This window comes from Mus caroli, chromosome 13 (assembly GCF_900094665.2).
Source record: "Mus caroli chromosome 13, CAROLI_EIJ_v1.1, whole genome shotgun sequence".
NCBI classification, from domain to species: Eukaryota; Metazoa; Chordata; class Mammalia; order Rodentia; family Muridae; genus Mus; species Mus caroli.
In genome coordinates, this window is record NC_034582.1 from 14,786,271 (window position 1) to 14,800,054 (window position 13,784).

The 13,784-nt window shown below is 39.4% G+C and overlaps 1 long non-coding RNA gene across 1 annotated transcript in view; it reads right to left on the bottom strand.

Moving 5' to 3' along the window:
• Positions 1-9,885: 9,885 nt before the first annotated feature.
• LOC110307571 overlaps positions 9,886-13,784 on the bottom strand; it is a 34,388-nt gene continuing 30,489 nt past the window's right edge. The window contains exon 4 of the long non-coding RNA XR_002379421.1: positions 9,886-11,219. This is a non-coding gene — a long non-coding RNA (uncharacterized LOC110307571). The remainder of the gene's footprint in view (positions 11,220-13,784) is intronic.

Sequence of the window (13,784 nt, forward strand, 5' to 3'; positions counted from 1 at the left end):
TAGCTGTCTTCAGACACTCCAGAAGAGGGCGCCAGGTCTCGTTGCGGATGGTTGTGAGCCACCATGTGGTTGCTGGGATTTGAACTCTGGACCTTTGGAGGAGCAGTCGGGTGCTCTTACCCACTGAGCCATCTCACCAGTCCCTATATTTATATTTTATAAACCTAAATTCAAGTAGATTGAATAATGTTACCGTGAAGTGCTTGGTAACACATTTCATCATTATTATCAAGTCTCATGTTATTTGATTTAGCTGGGCCCCAACCAGAGTCATGATTTGGACACTAATGTAGTGCTGTTGAAAAGTGGTAGAGACTTTAAGAGGAGTTAGTGTCTTTCTAATGAGCCTGGAAGAGTGAATACTCTGGTAAGAGTATATTTTTATGAAGCAAGTCTGTCCCTTTCTGCTTCCTTGTTCGTGTGTGCCTCCTCTTAGCTTCTCACTCCACTTCATCTCACGTATGAGGCAGCAAGACGTCCTCATGAAGAAGACTGGATACTGTCCCAGCACCCTTGATTTAAAAAATCTTGTGATAAAAATTACTTTTATATAGCAAATATAGATCTTCAAGTGTTTACTATATCAAGAGAAAATGAACTAGACAATATGCCAGTATTTTTACCAAAACTACTGCTCATAGGTTCTAAGCAATGCTTTGACTGGGCAGAGAGAAACTGAGTGAATAGGAGTTAGAATCAAAGGATTTGGACTAATACCATTTTCAAAATCCAGGTAAGGACCAGAGACAGTTGGTGCCAGGTTTTCCCCAGATCTCCTTGTTAACACAAGCTAACTTCTCTGCTAAAGTAAGAACGTCTGACCCTGGTCTTCTAATTCAGATACATTGTCTTTTATAACTCAAAACACACTCAAGTACTTTATACTCCTCATTATAAATATATAATCATAATAGGAAATGTAACTGTCACCTGATGCACACACATTGCCCCAGATAAGCTCCAAGGCCAACATCCTTAAAGGAGAAGCAGGAGCAAGGCACAGCAGGCAAGCTACAGATAAGCACATAGCCCCAGTTTTCACTTAAGCAGTGCACATATGGCTGCCCTGCTGCACTGATACTCATTATTAGTAATGGGTTTATAAAGAGCTAAAGATTAGCAAAGGAATTCAGAAGGTTGAAAGTACCACAGGCAACAAGATACACACATGCGCATGCAAATGACAGGGCACTATAACCCTGTTCCAACGGCATCATTGGTTCTTCCATTGATTCAGTAGGAAAAAGTCTATCTACAGGTGTAAATATCTAACTCAAAGCCAAAACATCTCACGTCCACACATATCTGTATATTTAGCATTAAAAATTCTTTTAAATAAGTGTTGGTGAGAGATAGAAGGTTCTAAAGAATTAAAGAAATGAGCCATGGCAGAAAAGGAGGAAGAAGAGGAAGAAGCTTGCCATAATTTGTAGTCCCACTTAAGTGTGTTATGCCTGCTGCTTCTTTGGAAATGCAAGACTGACAGTGCTTGTACTCTTCCTTATTTCTCCTCAAGATGATGAGGACACAGACACTACACAAACACAACCTCCTGAACATGCTGAGCGAAGGCACTGGTGAGAAAGAAATAGTTTTTTAGAACCAGACAGACAATGTTATATGATGGGGCTTGTCCATTGGTTTACTCTCATTCTCCCAACTCTGCTACAGTGATGCCATGAAGCTGGTGAACAAAAATTAGACAATCAGCCTGGTATAGGTCTCACATGTTTTCTTCCAAATGAGTCTTGGCTATCAGGAAAAAGAATATATTCTCCTTTAGTCTCAAACTTGATCCTGGTGGCAGTTGGAGCCTGTGTAACCAGAGATGACTCCTCTAACTAACAAAAACCTTAGAATCGATGAAAGGGACTCTAAATAACAACCACCTCATAATGGCCACAAAAACTGGTAATTTGGAGGCCGAAAGGTTGTCTACTTCCTTTAAGGAAAATTGTGGACAAAGAGGCAACATTTAAGCAGATTCCCTGGAACTCCAGGTCAATGGCATGCTTCAGTGTGATCAAATTTAATATGGTTTGAGGTTTTGCAGTAAAATCTCATCTGATGCTAAGCAAAAAATGGAAGTCCCTTTCCAGAGTCTTGGAAAGAATGTGAACTCACAATACTGAAAAAAAATAGGTTAAGCCAAACCAAAGGAAACAGACCTTAGGATGGAAGCTCTGCCAACACAGGCTGGACTGGCACAGATAATCACATATATTATCATTTTCCAAAACATCCTCTTTTGTGGAAGGCAATGTTACCACTTGGTCTGCCAAAACCATGTGATCGGCCATTAATAACAATCTCAGGTCAAGCAGGTCCTATGAATATCTTCTTAACCCTTTTATTTCAGAATGGTACTGTTGTAAACATTAGCCAGCATGTTCCTTAGTGCAAGTAACTTGAAGGCTTGGGGTAGCCCATAAGAAGTTTCAAGGAGTGGCTTGTATTCAGACATTGTAGAGTCAGTTTATAGGAAGACTGGAAACTCTCCTGGTTAATATTCAGGCATTCTGGGAAGCAGTTCCCATTTTAATTTGTGTCTGGAAGCTCAAATGTACTTCCATGAAAAGAAGTGAGGCTGCAAGTTAATGTTCTCGTAGTAAAAGAAGACAGCTTAAAAACCTTTCTCTGCAATCACATGTATAAACAAACAAAACACCAGCAGATGCTGAAATGCTCCTTTCACCCAGGCAAGCACTGTATCTATCTCTGTCATAATTCAATTTTATAAAACGCTCCACTTTGCAGAGTTTTTATACTTAAAGCAAAGTCAGAGTGTCTAAGTAGTATTTCATTTAGTACAAGGGCATTGTGAGAATTCACATCTGTTTCTCCCTCAATGTTCCTGTTATTCCTGGGAAGGGGAATACGGACAAACTTTACTTGAGTATTGAAATATACATTTGTTAGAAGATTTTGATTTGGGGCAAAGTACATATAAATGTTGCCATCTTAATCTTATCCAGTGCATGAATGTTTACCACCTTCATATTTTAAGGCAAACAGCATCACTCTCCATCTCCAGCACTGTTTCCACCTTGCAAATTGAACTCTTTGTCCTATGAGCAGTCACTGTCTATTCTTACCCCTTTAACAACTTGTACCACCATTCTACTTTGCTTTCCCCTGCACATGTGTTAAGTAGCATCAGTTACATCCTTTTGCAACTTTTTTTTTTTTTTTTTTGGTTTTTTCGAGACAGGTTTTTCTCTGTGTAGCCTTGGCTGTCCTGGAACTCTGTAGACCAGGCTGGCCTCAAAATACGCCTGTCTCTGCCTCCCAAGTGCTGGAATTAAAGGCATGCGCCACCATTTCCCAGCCTTTTGCAACTATTTGATTCACAAATTCAAAACAAATTTTAAGGAGGCTGTGGACACGTGAAAGAAATAGGTAGAGAGAATAATGGAGAAGTCGGGGTGGGGAAATTAAGATAGAAAGAATGAACTATGGTACACTTTGTTTAAAAATACCATTAGAGATACCTAAAATTTTGTATACTAATTTTAATAAGATTATATTTTAAAATGTCTCTAAGGTTCATATACACTAAAACAAATGTCAGAATTCCCTTCATTTAAAAAGATGAAATATATTTGTATATGGACACGCACATATAAATATATATAGGAATTTTGCTAACTCATTGATCTATTGATGGAAACATAGATTGCTATGGCAAACAGTGCTGCTATCATTACAGGTATACATATGTATATTAACGACTATATGTTCACTTACTTTGGCACTGGCATGGTGGAGTCATTCTGTTGTCAGATTTTGAAGAATTGTCATGCTCCTCTCCTTAGTTGTTACATTCCTACCAACAAGGTACAGAGAGCCTTCTGTGCACACATTCTCTCCTGGACAGAGGGTTCGGGCCTTCTGTACACACATCCTCTCCTGGACAGAGGGTTCGGACCTTCTGTGCATACATTCTCTCCTGGACAGAGGGTTCAACTTTCTGTGTGCCTTCTCCTTTCTGTCTTTCTTTTCTTCTTTTTTTGGCAATGAATTGTGATGCAAAGAGATTTTATTCTAAAAGCAGATGTATCATTTTTTTTTATTACCAGCATATATTGGTACCATATCTAGGAAATCCAATACTGTAAAAGTTTTACCCTTTTATTGATGGAATTAAAGGTTGCAGCTTTCAAGTTTAGGCCCTTGATTTATTTCCAGTTTATTTTTTATATCATGTTTGAGGATCGGTAGTGAGCTTTGTTGTTTTGTGTGTAGATGTACAGTTTTTCCAGCATCATGTTGAAAAGACTGTTCTTTGTCCCCGGGATAGCCTTGGGGCCTTCATACAGAACCATTCCCCACTGATTTTGAAAGCTTCTCTCATTGCCTTCTGGGATGCTTCTTGTTTGGAACTATGTTTATTCCAGGAACACATAGTTTGGTTACAAAAGCACTAACTGTGGATGCCCCAGAAAACTGTTTTTTCTTTTCAGGGTTGTTTTGTCTATTTGTGGTGTCTTAAAATTCCATCTGATTTTTAGAAGTAATTCTTTATCTCTAAAAAATGCCACCATTGGGATTTTGATAGCAATGCTGTTGATTCTTCATGTGGGATGATATGATATAGAACTAAGGCTTCTGATTGAGGTATATTTGATATCTTTCTTTTCTTTAATTTCTTTCAGCAATGTCTTTACACTCTTAGTTTACTAAATTCATTACTTTTTATGATTTTCACATTGTTTTTGGTTGAAATTTGTTTTCTTAATTTCAACTAGGATTATTATTGTTAGTGTATTGTTGTGGGCTAGGTATGCAAAGCATCCTGTAGGCTCATGTGTTAAGTACTTGGTCCGCAGATGGTGGTGAATTTGAGAAAGTTGTGGAACCTTTAGGAGGTAGACATTCGCTGGAGGAAGTGGTCAATAGGGTGTGACCTTGAGGTGTTATACCCAGCATTATTTCCTGTTCCATTATTTCTGATTTCTAAATAGGCATGCAATATCACATGCCAGCTTCCTAATGCAGCAGATACTTCCTCCCTGCCACAAGACTGTATCCCTGTGGAACTGTAAACCAAAGTAAACCTTTCTCTCTTAGATTGCTTCTTGCCATATTATTTTTATTTATGCTTACTTATTATTTTATGTGTGTATACAAGTGTGTGGCACAAGCATTACACACACATATACACAAACACACACACAAAGTTGTAGAATAACACAAAAGAGTCTGAACCCTTTGCTATCACATAGGTCCAGAGATTGAACTCAGATCATCAGGCTTGTGGGCAGGCACCTCTGCCTGCTGAGCCATCTCACTAGGCTATTATTGTTTTCTAACTCCATAGTTGTAATCAGAGGACATGCTTTGTAGGCTGTTATTTAAAATTTGTTTGACTTAAATTGTGACCTACATGTGGTCTATCCTAGAGAATTTTCCAAAGGTAAGTGAAAAAATCTTAAATTTTTTATTATGTTCATATATGTTCATGTGTGTGTGTGCATGTGTGTATGTGTATGCACACATGTACATGTACTGTTGATTTACTTAGTTTATTATTCTTTTATACCTCTATCTGTAGAAATATCTGTAAGTCTTTCAGTTTTTGTTGCAGATATTGTTATGGTTTCCTGTTACTTTTTTGCTTTAATGGAACCTTTATTAATATACAATGTTATCTCCTCCAAACACTTTATTTAAGCCTATTTGTCTATAATGTGTGCTTTTGGCATCCTTGTCAAACACTGAGTTGTTGTAGTTACACATACTAACATTTAGGTCTGCTACTCTCCTGTAGATCTACATGTCTGGTTTTGTGTTAATAGTAAGCTGTTTTATTACTCTGGCTCTGCGATATCTCTTGAAATCTGGTATAGCACTCACTTCAGCATTGTCCCACACAGGATTGCTGTGGCTCCTTGGGGTTTGTTGTGGGTCCATATGAACTTCAGGATTTTTTTTTCCTAATTCCTTAAAGAATGCCATAGGGATTTTGATTGTTAGAACAAATAAATATCTAAATATCTCTTGTTAGGATGGTTGTTTTCACATTTTTAAATTTTATTTATTTATTTATTACACTCCAGATTTTATTCCCCTTTCAGTCCACCCTCTGACTCTTCTACACCCCATACCTGCCCCAAACCCTGTCTCTGTGAGGATGTACCCATCCACACACCCACCCCACCAGACCTCTAAACTTCCTAGGACCTTTAGTCTCTTGAGGGTTAGTTGCATTTTCTCTGACTGAACCCAGACCCGGCAGTCCTCTGTTGTATGTGTTGGGTGAGGGGGGGTGGGGTGTTTCATATCAGCTGATATATGCTGTCTGGTTGGTGGTCCAGTATTTGAGAGATCTCAGGAGGTTCAGATTAATTGAGACTGCTGGTCTGCCTACAGGGTCACCCTCTTCCTCAGTTTCTTTCAGCCTTCCCTAATTCAACAACAGGGGTCAGCTGCTTCTGACCATTGATTGGGTGCAAATACCTGCATCTGTCTCTTTCAGCTGCTTGTTGGGTCTTTTGGAGGGCAGTTATGCTAGGTCCCTTTTTGTGAACACTCCATAGCCTCAATAATAGTGTCAGGACTTGGAACCTGCCCTTGAGCTGGACTCTGGGCCTGTCTCTGGACCTTATTTTCCTCAGGCTCCTCTCCATTTCCATCCCTTCAGTTTTTTCAGACAGGAACAATTATGGGTCAGAGTTTTGACTGTGGTATGGCAACCCTCTCTTTTTCACTTGATGGCCTGACTTCCTGCTGGAGGTGGGCTCTATAAGTTCCCTCTCCCCAATGTAGGGCATTTCATCTAATGTCCCTTCCTTTGAGTCCTGAGAATCTCTCCCCTCCCAGGTCTCTGATGCATTCTGGAGTGTCCTCCCCAAACTCCTACTTCCTGAGGTTGCCTGTTCCATTCTTTTTGCTGAGGGACAGATGCTGCTTTATGTTAAACCCTAAGAAAGAATTTTAGCAACATATATTCACCAGAATCTCTAACTATAAAAAAAAAAGATATAAACGTGCAAAAGAATAGTGGATATATGCTTTAGTTAAAATGATTTCATCATTTAACTCATGACCTTAGCTGGTTTTTCTAAAGGCTATTATATTTCTGTCTTTCTTGCATTTAAAAGTTTGCTCAGATTTTCTACATTTAAAAACTGTTGGATCTTAATTATATTTTGTCATCAGTTCTTAGACTCAGCTAAATTTTTCTTTTTAATATTTCAAACAAAGACACCTTGATCAAATAGGACACTATATGAAAGTAATACTAAATTTAAAGCAGGGAGAACTTATTTTGGTACTTCAATAGTAGTTTCTCACAAAGAAATTTTTCTAGTATTCAGTTTATGCATGCTGATTTATGTTGAGAATTAAGCTCAATCTCATTTGTTTTATTCCTTTTTGATATAATTTTATTTTTCGCTTTAAAACTATTCTGGGTTTATAAAGTCATTTGAAAGTAGTTCATTTCACACTGGCTTTGTATAACACTTATTTCAAAAGAACACAGCTAAGTGTGAAAGAGGGAAATTTTTATGTATATAAACAAAACAGGAACATGAAGCTAAAGTAATGAGTAGGATAGCAAATGAGTAGGAGGCCAGCCTTGAGCAGGCTAAATAGACCTTAAGTGCTTGCCAAGGTTAGACCTTACAACCCAGGTGGAGTCAATTTCCTACAGGACTAGGCTGCCCACTGAGCTTGCTTTGCAACACGATGCAGCTGAAACAAAGCAACATAATTCAACTGAAACAAAGGATGGGTCTATGGGCTCTCTCTTAAACACGTGTTGAATATTAAGCTTTGAGCCTTGATCAGAAAATTTTGTCTTAGCTTCATCCTTCTCTCCCACCCCATCCATTTCATTTCCAGCACCCCCTTTCAGTTCATCCATGGCTGCTGGATGGGTACAGCAAAGCAGAATTTTTTCCAAGATCTAAAAAGAACACTAAACTATTGATATTTGAGTAGTAACTATTTTGGGAGTTGATAGTAATGTACTAAGATAATCAGGAAGTCATAAGGTTCGTGGAGTAGGTAGAAGAGCTGAAAACATATTATGAAGTAAGTCAGAGAGAAAAATGAAATTCCAATAGTCACTAGTATCAACTTGTATAATTAAATTCACTCTTTTGGACACTGATACCAGAGTAATGCTGAGAAATTGTTTGGTACTGCATGCCATTTTCAGAAACTGTAAACTACATGTATCACTTTTCAACAGCCAATTGTCAAGAGGAATAAGTAAGCACGCAGTCATATTTTCTTCTTCTCCCTCCTCCTCCTCCTCTTACCTTTTGGATTCATATCGACCCTGGGGGCAGATAATCTTCAGCTTGAATCTTGGGATTTTATGTAACACAATGATGAAATGTTATATTGTTTAGACAGACAACAAAATACATGGCTATAAAAGTTGTCTGGAAAGCGCAGGAAAGGAAGGGCCATGCACTGCTGCTGGGAAAGGGAAATTGCTGTCTGGGCTCATGAGCTGGCATGCATGCTGGATGGCTTCCGTGGTTTTTTCTGTTGTTGAAAAAGCCAGAGAAAAGACTAACATGGGTTCTGCAGTCTCTACCACAATGAGGAAGATGATAAGAGTAGTTAGGTGGGTGTTTTGCTTGTGTGTTGCCCCTCTAGAACATTAAATTACTATCCAGACTGTCTAAATTATTAATTATTTAAACATGGACAACCTAATTTGGTATGTCTTGGGTTTTTATACAGCTTGCTATTAATGCAAAGAGATAGCCCTTATATCTTCCAAATTATGATATTTAAACCATAGTGATCAATGGCGTAGAAAGTAAATGCCTCTTGTAATTTTGTATGTTATATGCATTTATAGGGTGTTCATAGAGAAATAGTGCTAGATTAACTACATTTTTTTCTTTCAATCAGAGGATCTTGCATGAAGGATGGATTTTTCAAATAATGAAAATGAATGGTAACAATAGCTTTGGTCTCTGATGCAGGTAGCACTGGGAATCAGAAGCAGGCATCACAACTTGTCTTTTCTCCTTGCACCTGTTTCTGTTTACTTTTGAAGAGCTAAAGGAGACACCTGCTAAAGAAAAACTGTGTCTTTAAAAGACACAAGGATGAAACCCAGCCTTTGGGAATTCCAGGAAATAGTGTTCTTTTGAGGAAGAGAGGTGTTCTCTAAGTCTCCGAGAGGAAAATAGTGGGATCAAAGGCGCATTTGTCACATCAGTGAACTCAAAGTTCCTATCACAGGTCTTATTGTGTGCATTGGGGGAGGTACATATGCATGAGTATACAAGTATGTGTGTGTGTGTGAATAAGTGTGAGAAGGATAGAGAACAGACCAAAAACAAAAACAAAAACAAAAACAAAAACAACAACAACTCGGGTGTGATTCTTAGGCACAATTCATACTGATTTAGGCAGCATTTTTGTTTGTTTGTTGTTTTGGTTGTTTTGTTTTTTTAACTGACCTAGGATTCACTAAGTAAGCCAGAAGAAGTTCCAGGGACCCACATGACTCCACCTCCCTGGCTCTGGAGTTACACTCCACACGTCCATGGCCTAGAGTTTGTTCCTTTGTCTGCTTGCTTTTGTTTTACTTTGGTTCTGGATAATTGAACTCAGGTCTTTGGGCTTGCAAGACAATCACTTTACCAACTGAGCTACCTCCTCAATCCCACAATTTTATTATAAAAAGGGTAAGGGCCTAAATATCACCAAAAGATTTAATCATGCTTATACTGTGTTCTATTACGAGTGCATTGTTGCTTTAATCAGACTTCTAAAAATGTTTCATAAGTATGTGTGGCATACAATCACTTGGTATTATTTTTCTCACTGTGGTTTGAACTTTTAAAAATTTACAAGTTCATAGAAAAGTGGTTTAAGTTTTATAGAGGACATTCTTGTAAACACAGTTGTGTCTAGAATTAATTTTTATTATAGTTGTTGTATCACATACCCATTTGTGTAGTTCTGTGTTCACAAATCAGCTAATCCATTTTTACTGTTTGTAAATATAGGAGGTATATAAGAGTTTTCTTTCCTCAAACATTTTCAGTATTTATAGTATGTGTGTGTACATATATACACACATATACAAATGTATATACATATATAATTTACATATGTGAGACACACAATTTAAAAAACAAATTTTTGTACGTTTCCTGTGTACACACATATGCAGGTGCTCAAGGAGGCCAGAAGAGGGCATCAGTCCCTCTGGAGCTTGCACTGCTGGCAGTTGTGAGCCAGCGGATGCAGATGCTGAGAACCCAACTCTGGTCCTCGTCAGCAGCAGTAAACTAAACCCTGAGCCATCTCCCCAGGCTCCAAAGATGAGAATTTAAACAGAATACTTAGAAGAGAATTGACACACTCTTGTCAAGATACAGAACATCTTAACCATCTGGAAAGTTCTTGTGCTCCAACCCCAGTCCCAGCTCCATCTGGCCACACAATCACTGCTCCGATTTTTTACCCCTACCATACAAGAATGTTGCCTGTTCTAGAATTGCATTCTAATGGATCAATGCAATATGCACTTTTCTGGGTAAATCCTCTTTTCACTAAGAATTATTTTTGATATGTGTCAAGATGTGCTGTGCATATGAATGGCTTATTTATTTTTTAATTGCTGAATGCAATTTCATTGTAACAGCCCATAATTTGCTAATGGATTATCTAATTATAGATGTCTGGGTCAGAAAATGTTCAGTATGTAACAGGTAGCGTATTTGTAGTGAGAACACCACCACAGTATGGGACATATGGACATAGGTATGGTTTCTTACTTGTAAAGGACAGACACTCTTTATTCTTCTGAGCGTTACAAGAGGAGGTCATAGTCACCAATATCATAAGTCGTCTTACTGGTAGGTTTTAATGAGTCGTTTTCAGTTTTGTGTTCTGTGTTCCACTTGAAATAAATATAATTTGTTCCTTTCAATTCCTACATGCAGCGAAGATTGAGACAAAGAAAGTAAAAACTGACTTGAGGTGTAGTCTGACTTCCCTAAACTCAATGGGAAGAGCAAAAATGTATGTGCTCGGCTGGACAAGCCACCACAGGCTTCTCCCCCACAGCCGTCCTGTCAAGTCACTAAAGTGCTGTCTGCAAAGAGACATCTTGCAAGAACTCTTCTGCAGACTGACATTCAAACCGGAGTCTTGTGCATGAATGTAAGAAATGGCCTCATAAAATCTCCCATGGTTAGTTTTTTTTTTCCTTTTTTCAGAAAGATTCTTGATTCCTAAGGAGAAGAGAGTGAAGAAAAACGAAAGCATGTAACTGAAGCTAATTGCAAAATGCTTTTTGTGTAAAGGGATTTTTTTTAAGTGAGTTAAGTGCTTTGCTTGCTATTATCAGCAAAGCCATGTGAGTTTCACAGACAGGCTGCAGCTTCGCAGCTAGCATGGGAAGAGTCAGGTAATATGAACCAGCAGAAATCACAGAGCTTACTATTCAAAAATCAAAACTCCTGTGTATTGATTTGTAAACCTACATTCTCTCCAGTCTCTTCTGAAGCTCCTCACATATGTCATTTTGCTACAAACACTGATGACTTTTCATTAAAATTTGAGGCAAGGAGCCTGGGGACTCTTATGGAAGAATAGGAAGAAGGATTGCAGGCCCTGGAGTGGATAGGAACCCCACAGGAAGACCAACAGAGTCAACTAACCTGGACCCTTGGGGGCTCTCAAACACCAACCAAAGAACATATACTGGCTGAACCTAGGCCTCCCCACACATATGTAGTAGATGTGCAGCTTGGTCTTCAAGTGGGTCGCAAACAACTTGAACAGGGGCTATCCCAAAAGCTGTTGCCTGTGCATGGGATATATTCTACTTAGCTGGGCTGCCTTGTCTGGCCTCCGTGGGAGAGGGAGCTGCTAGCCTCACAGAGACTTGAAGTGTGGAGTGGATGGATGGTGGGGTTGGGGGAGGATACCTGGCAGGGGGACCCCCACCTGATCAGAGGAGAAAGGGAGGTGAGAATGGGGGAAAGATTGTGGCAGGAGGTGACCATGACAGTATGTAAAGTAAATAAGTAAAAAGTAAATCATTAAAATTATTTAAAAAAAAAAAACTCCAAAAGGAGTCACCTGAATCAGACAGTTAACTCAGTGATATTTGGAAGGATTCTACAATGACCAAGTTTACCTGAATAAGCCTGTGTGGAGTGACAGAAAAGTGACACTGGAGGCTGAGGAGCTGGACCTGAGCCTTTCTCCTTAGGCTGAGGAGCTTGCCTTCAGATGTTCTTTTATTATGCTTTCTTAACCAAAGGAAAGAGATTCCAGACAAGGCAGAACCCAACATTTCTACTTTTTATTTGTGTCAAGCTTTTGAGAGGGGCTTAGACAAGACCACATGAGGGCTAATGAATAACACTGTGGGCTCCATGGGAACCCAGGGCCTCTGTCTGCCTTAATCCTTTGTTAGCCCAGGCACATTACAATGAGGTCTTTGGTCAGTGAACTCTGACCAGGCTGGCCTCGAACTCAGAAATCCGCCTGCCTCTGCCTCCCGAGTGCTGGGTGTGTGTTTCTGATACAGGTGGGAAACGTACAAAACACAATGCCTGATTATAGTAAAACATTTTTTCTGATTCTACTTTTAAGACATCCACTACATCAACTGACTCAGGCTTTCCTTGTGTGTGTTAGCTTGCTTATTACTTTCTGCTACACACTGATGAGTTGGGGAAGACAAAGGCCTAGACTGTAAAGTCCAGCAATGCAATGCCAGTAGGAATCCCAGCTCTCCAAATATTTAGTGTTGAGAATGGGACACCAACCCTTCCTCTGCTTGTTCTCACCTTCCTGTTATGAGCACATTTCTTGGGCTTATTGGGAGTGTTTAGCATATTACTCTTTGTAAAGCACTTGAGACAGCTCTGGAACTGTATCAACTTTACAGTTGGTGTTATTGTACCAGATTCCTGCTTACAAAGAAGGAATGCTTACCACAAGATGATGCTGTTCTGAAGGAGCCGTAGTCCAAAGGAAACCGTGGCAAGTTTGTATCTGAGCCAGGGTGTGTACCCTGGCTTATTTGACATTTGAATTAGTGAATCAATTTTGAAGAGCTACACATCACTAATTCTTCACCCAAACACATGCCAGGAAGCTCTCAGTCTGCTCAGGTAGTCTGGCTCTATGTCAATGGGCTCTCCTCTAAGACGATATGATCAAACATGGCCCAAGACCTCCAAATGGATTGCTTCAACTTTATAAGCCACCTGAAGTAGTGTGGGTGTCAGTGCAGGAGAGTAGGGAAGGAGGGGAGATGTAAGTAAGGAGCGGTGAGCAGTTCATGGTGGGCTCCAGAGTGAGTTCTTCTCACCCAGCACAGCTGTTGCTATAATTCTGTCTTCTCAGAAACACCATTCTCTCCAGCCCTTCCCATTGTGCCTCCCTATTCCTTTTCCAGATTTATTTCTCTTGGGGGAGAGATTAAGAATAATAAAAGAATTGCACAACTTTGCCTCCCTTTCTGCTGTCGCTAAAATTATGCTGATTTACTGACCACAAAACATCAGCAACTCAAAAAGAAAAGTCTGCCAGAAGTCAGCTCTGGGAGGGAAAATAAACACTAAGACCAGCCGGAGAAGGCAGTTTGAAGTCAAGAGGGCAGGTCACAGTTGGACAATCTTGCCAGTTCTGCCATTTTTCAGCACTGGCTGAAGACCAATACCTGAAACAAAGCCAAAAGCAGAATAAGGAGAGTTAAGAGGTGACATCAGAAAAAATACTTCTAAGATACACTTAAAAGAAGTATTAGGTTTTTTAAGAGAGAGGAGAGGAGAGGAGAG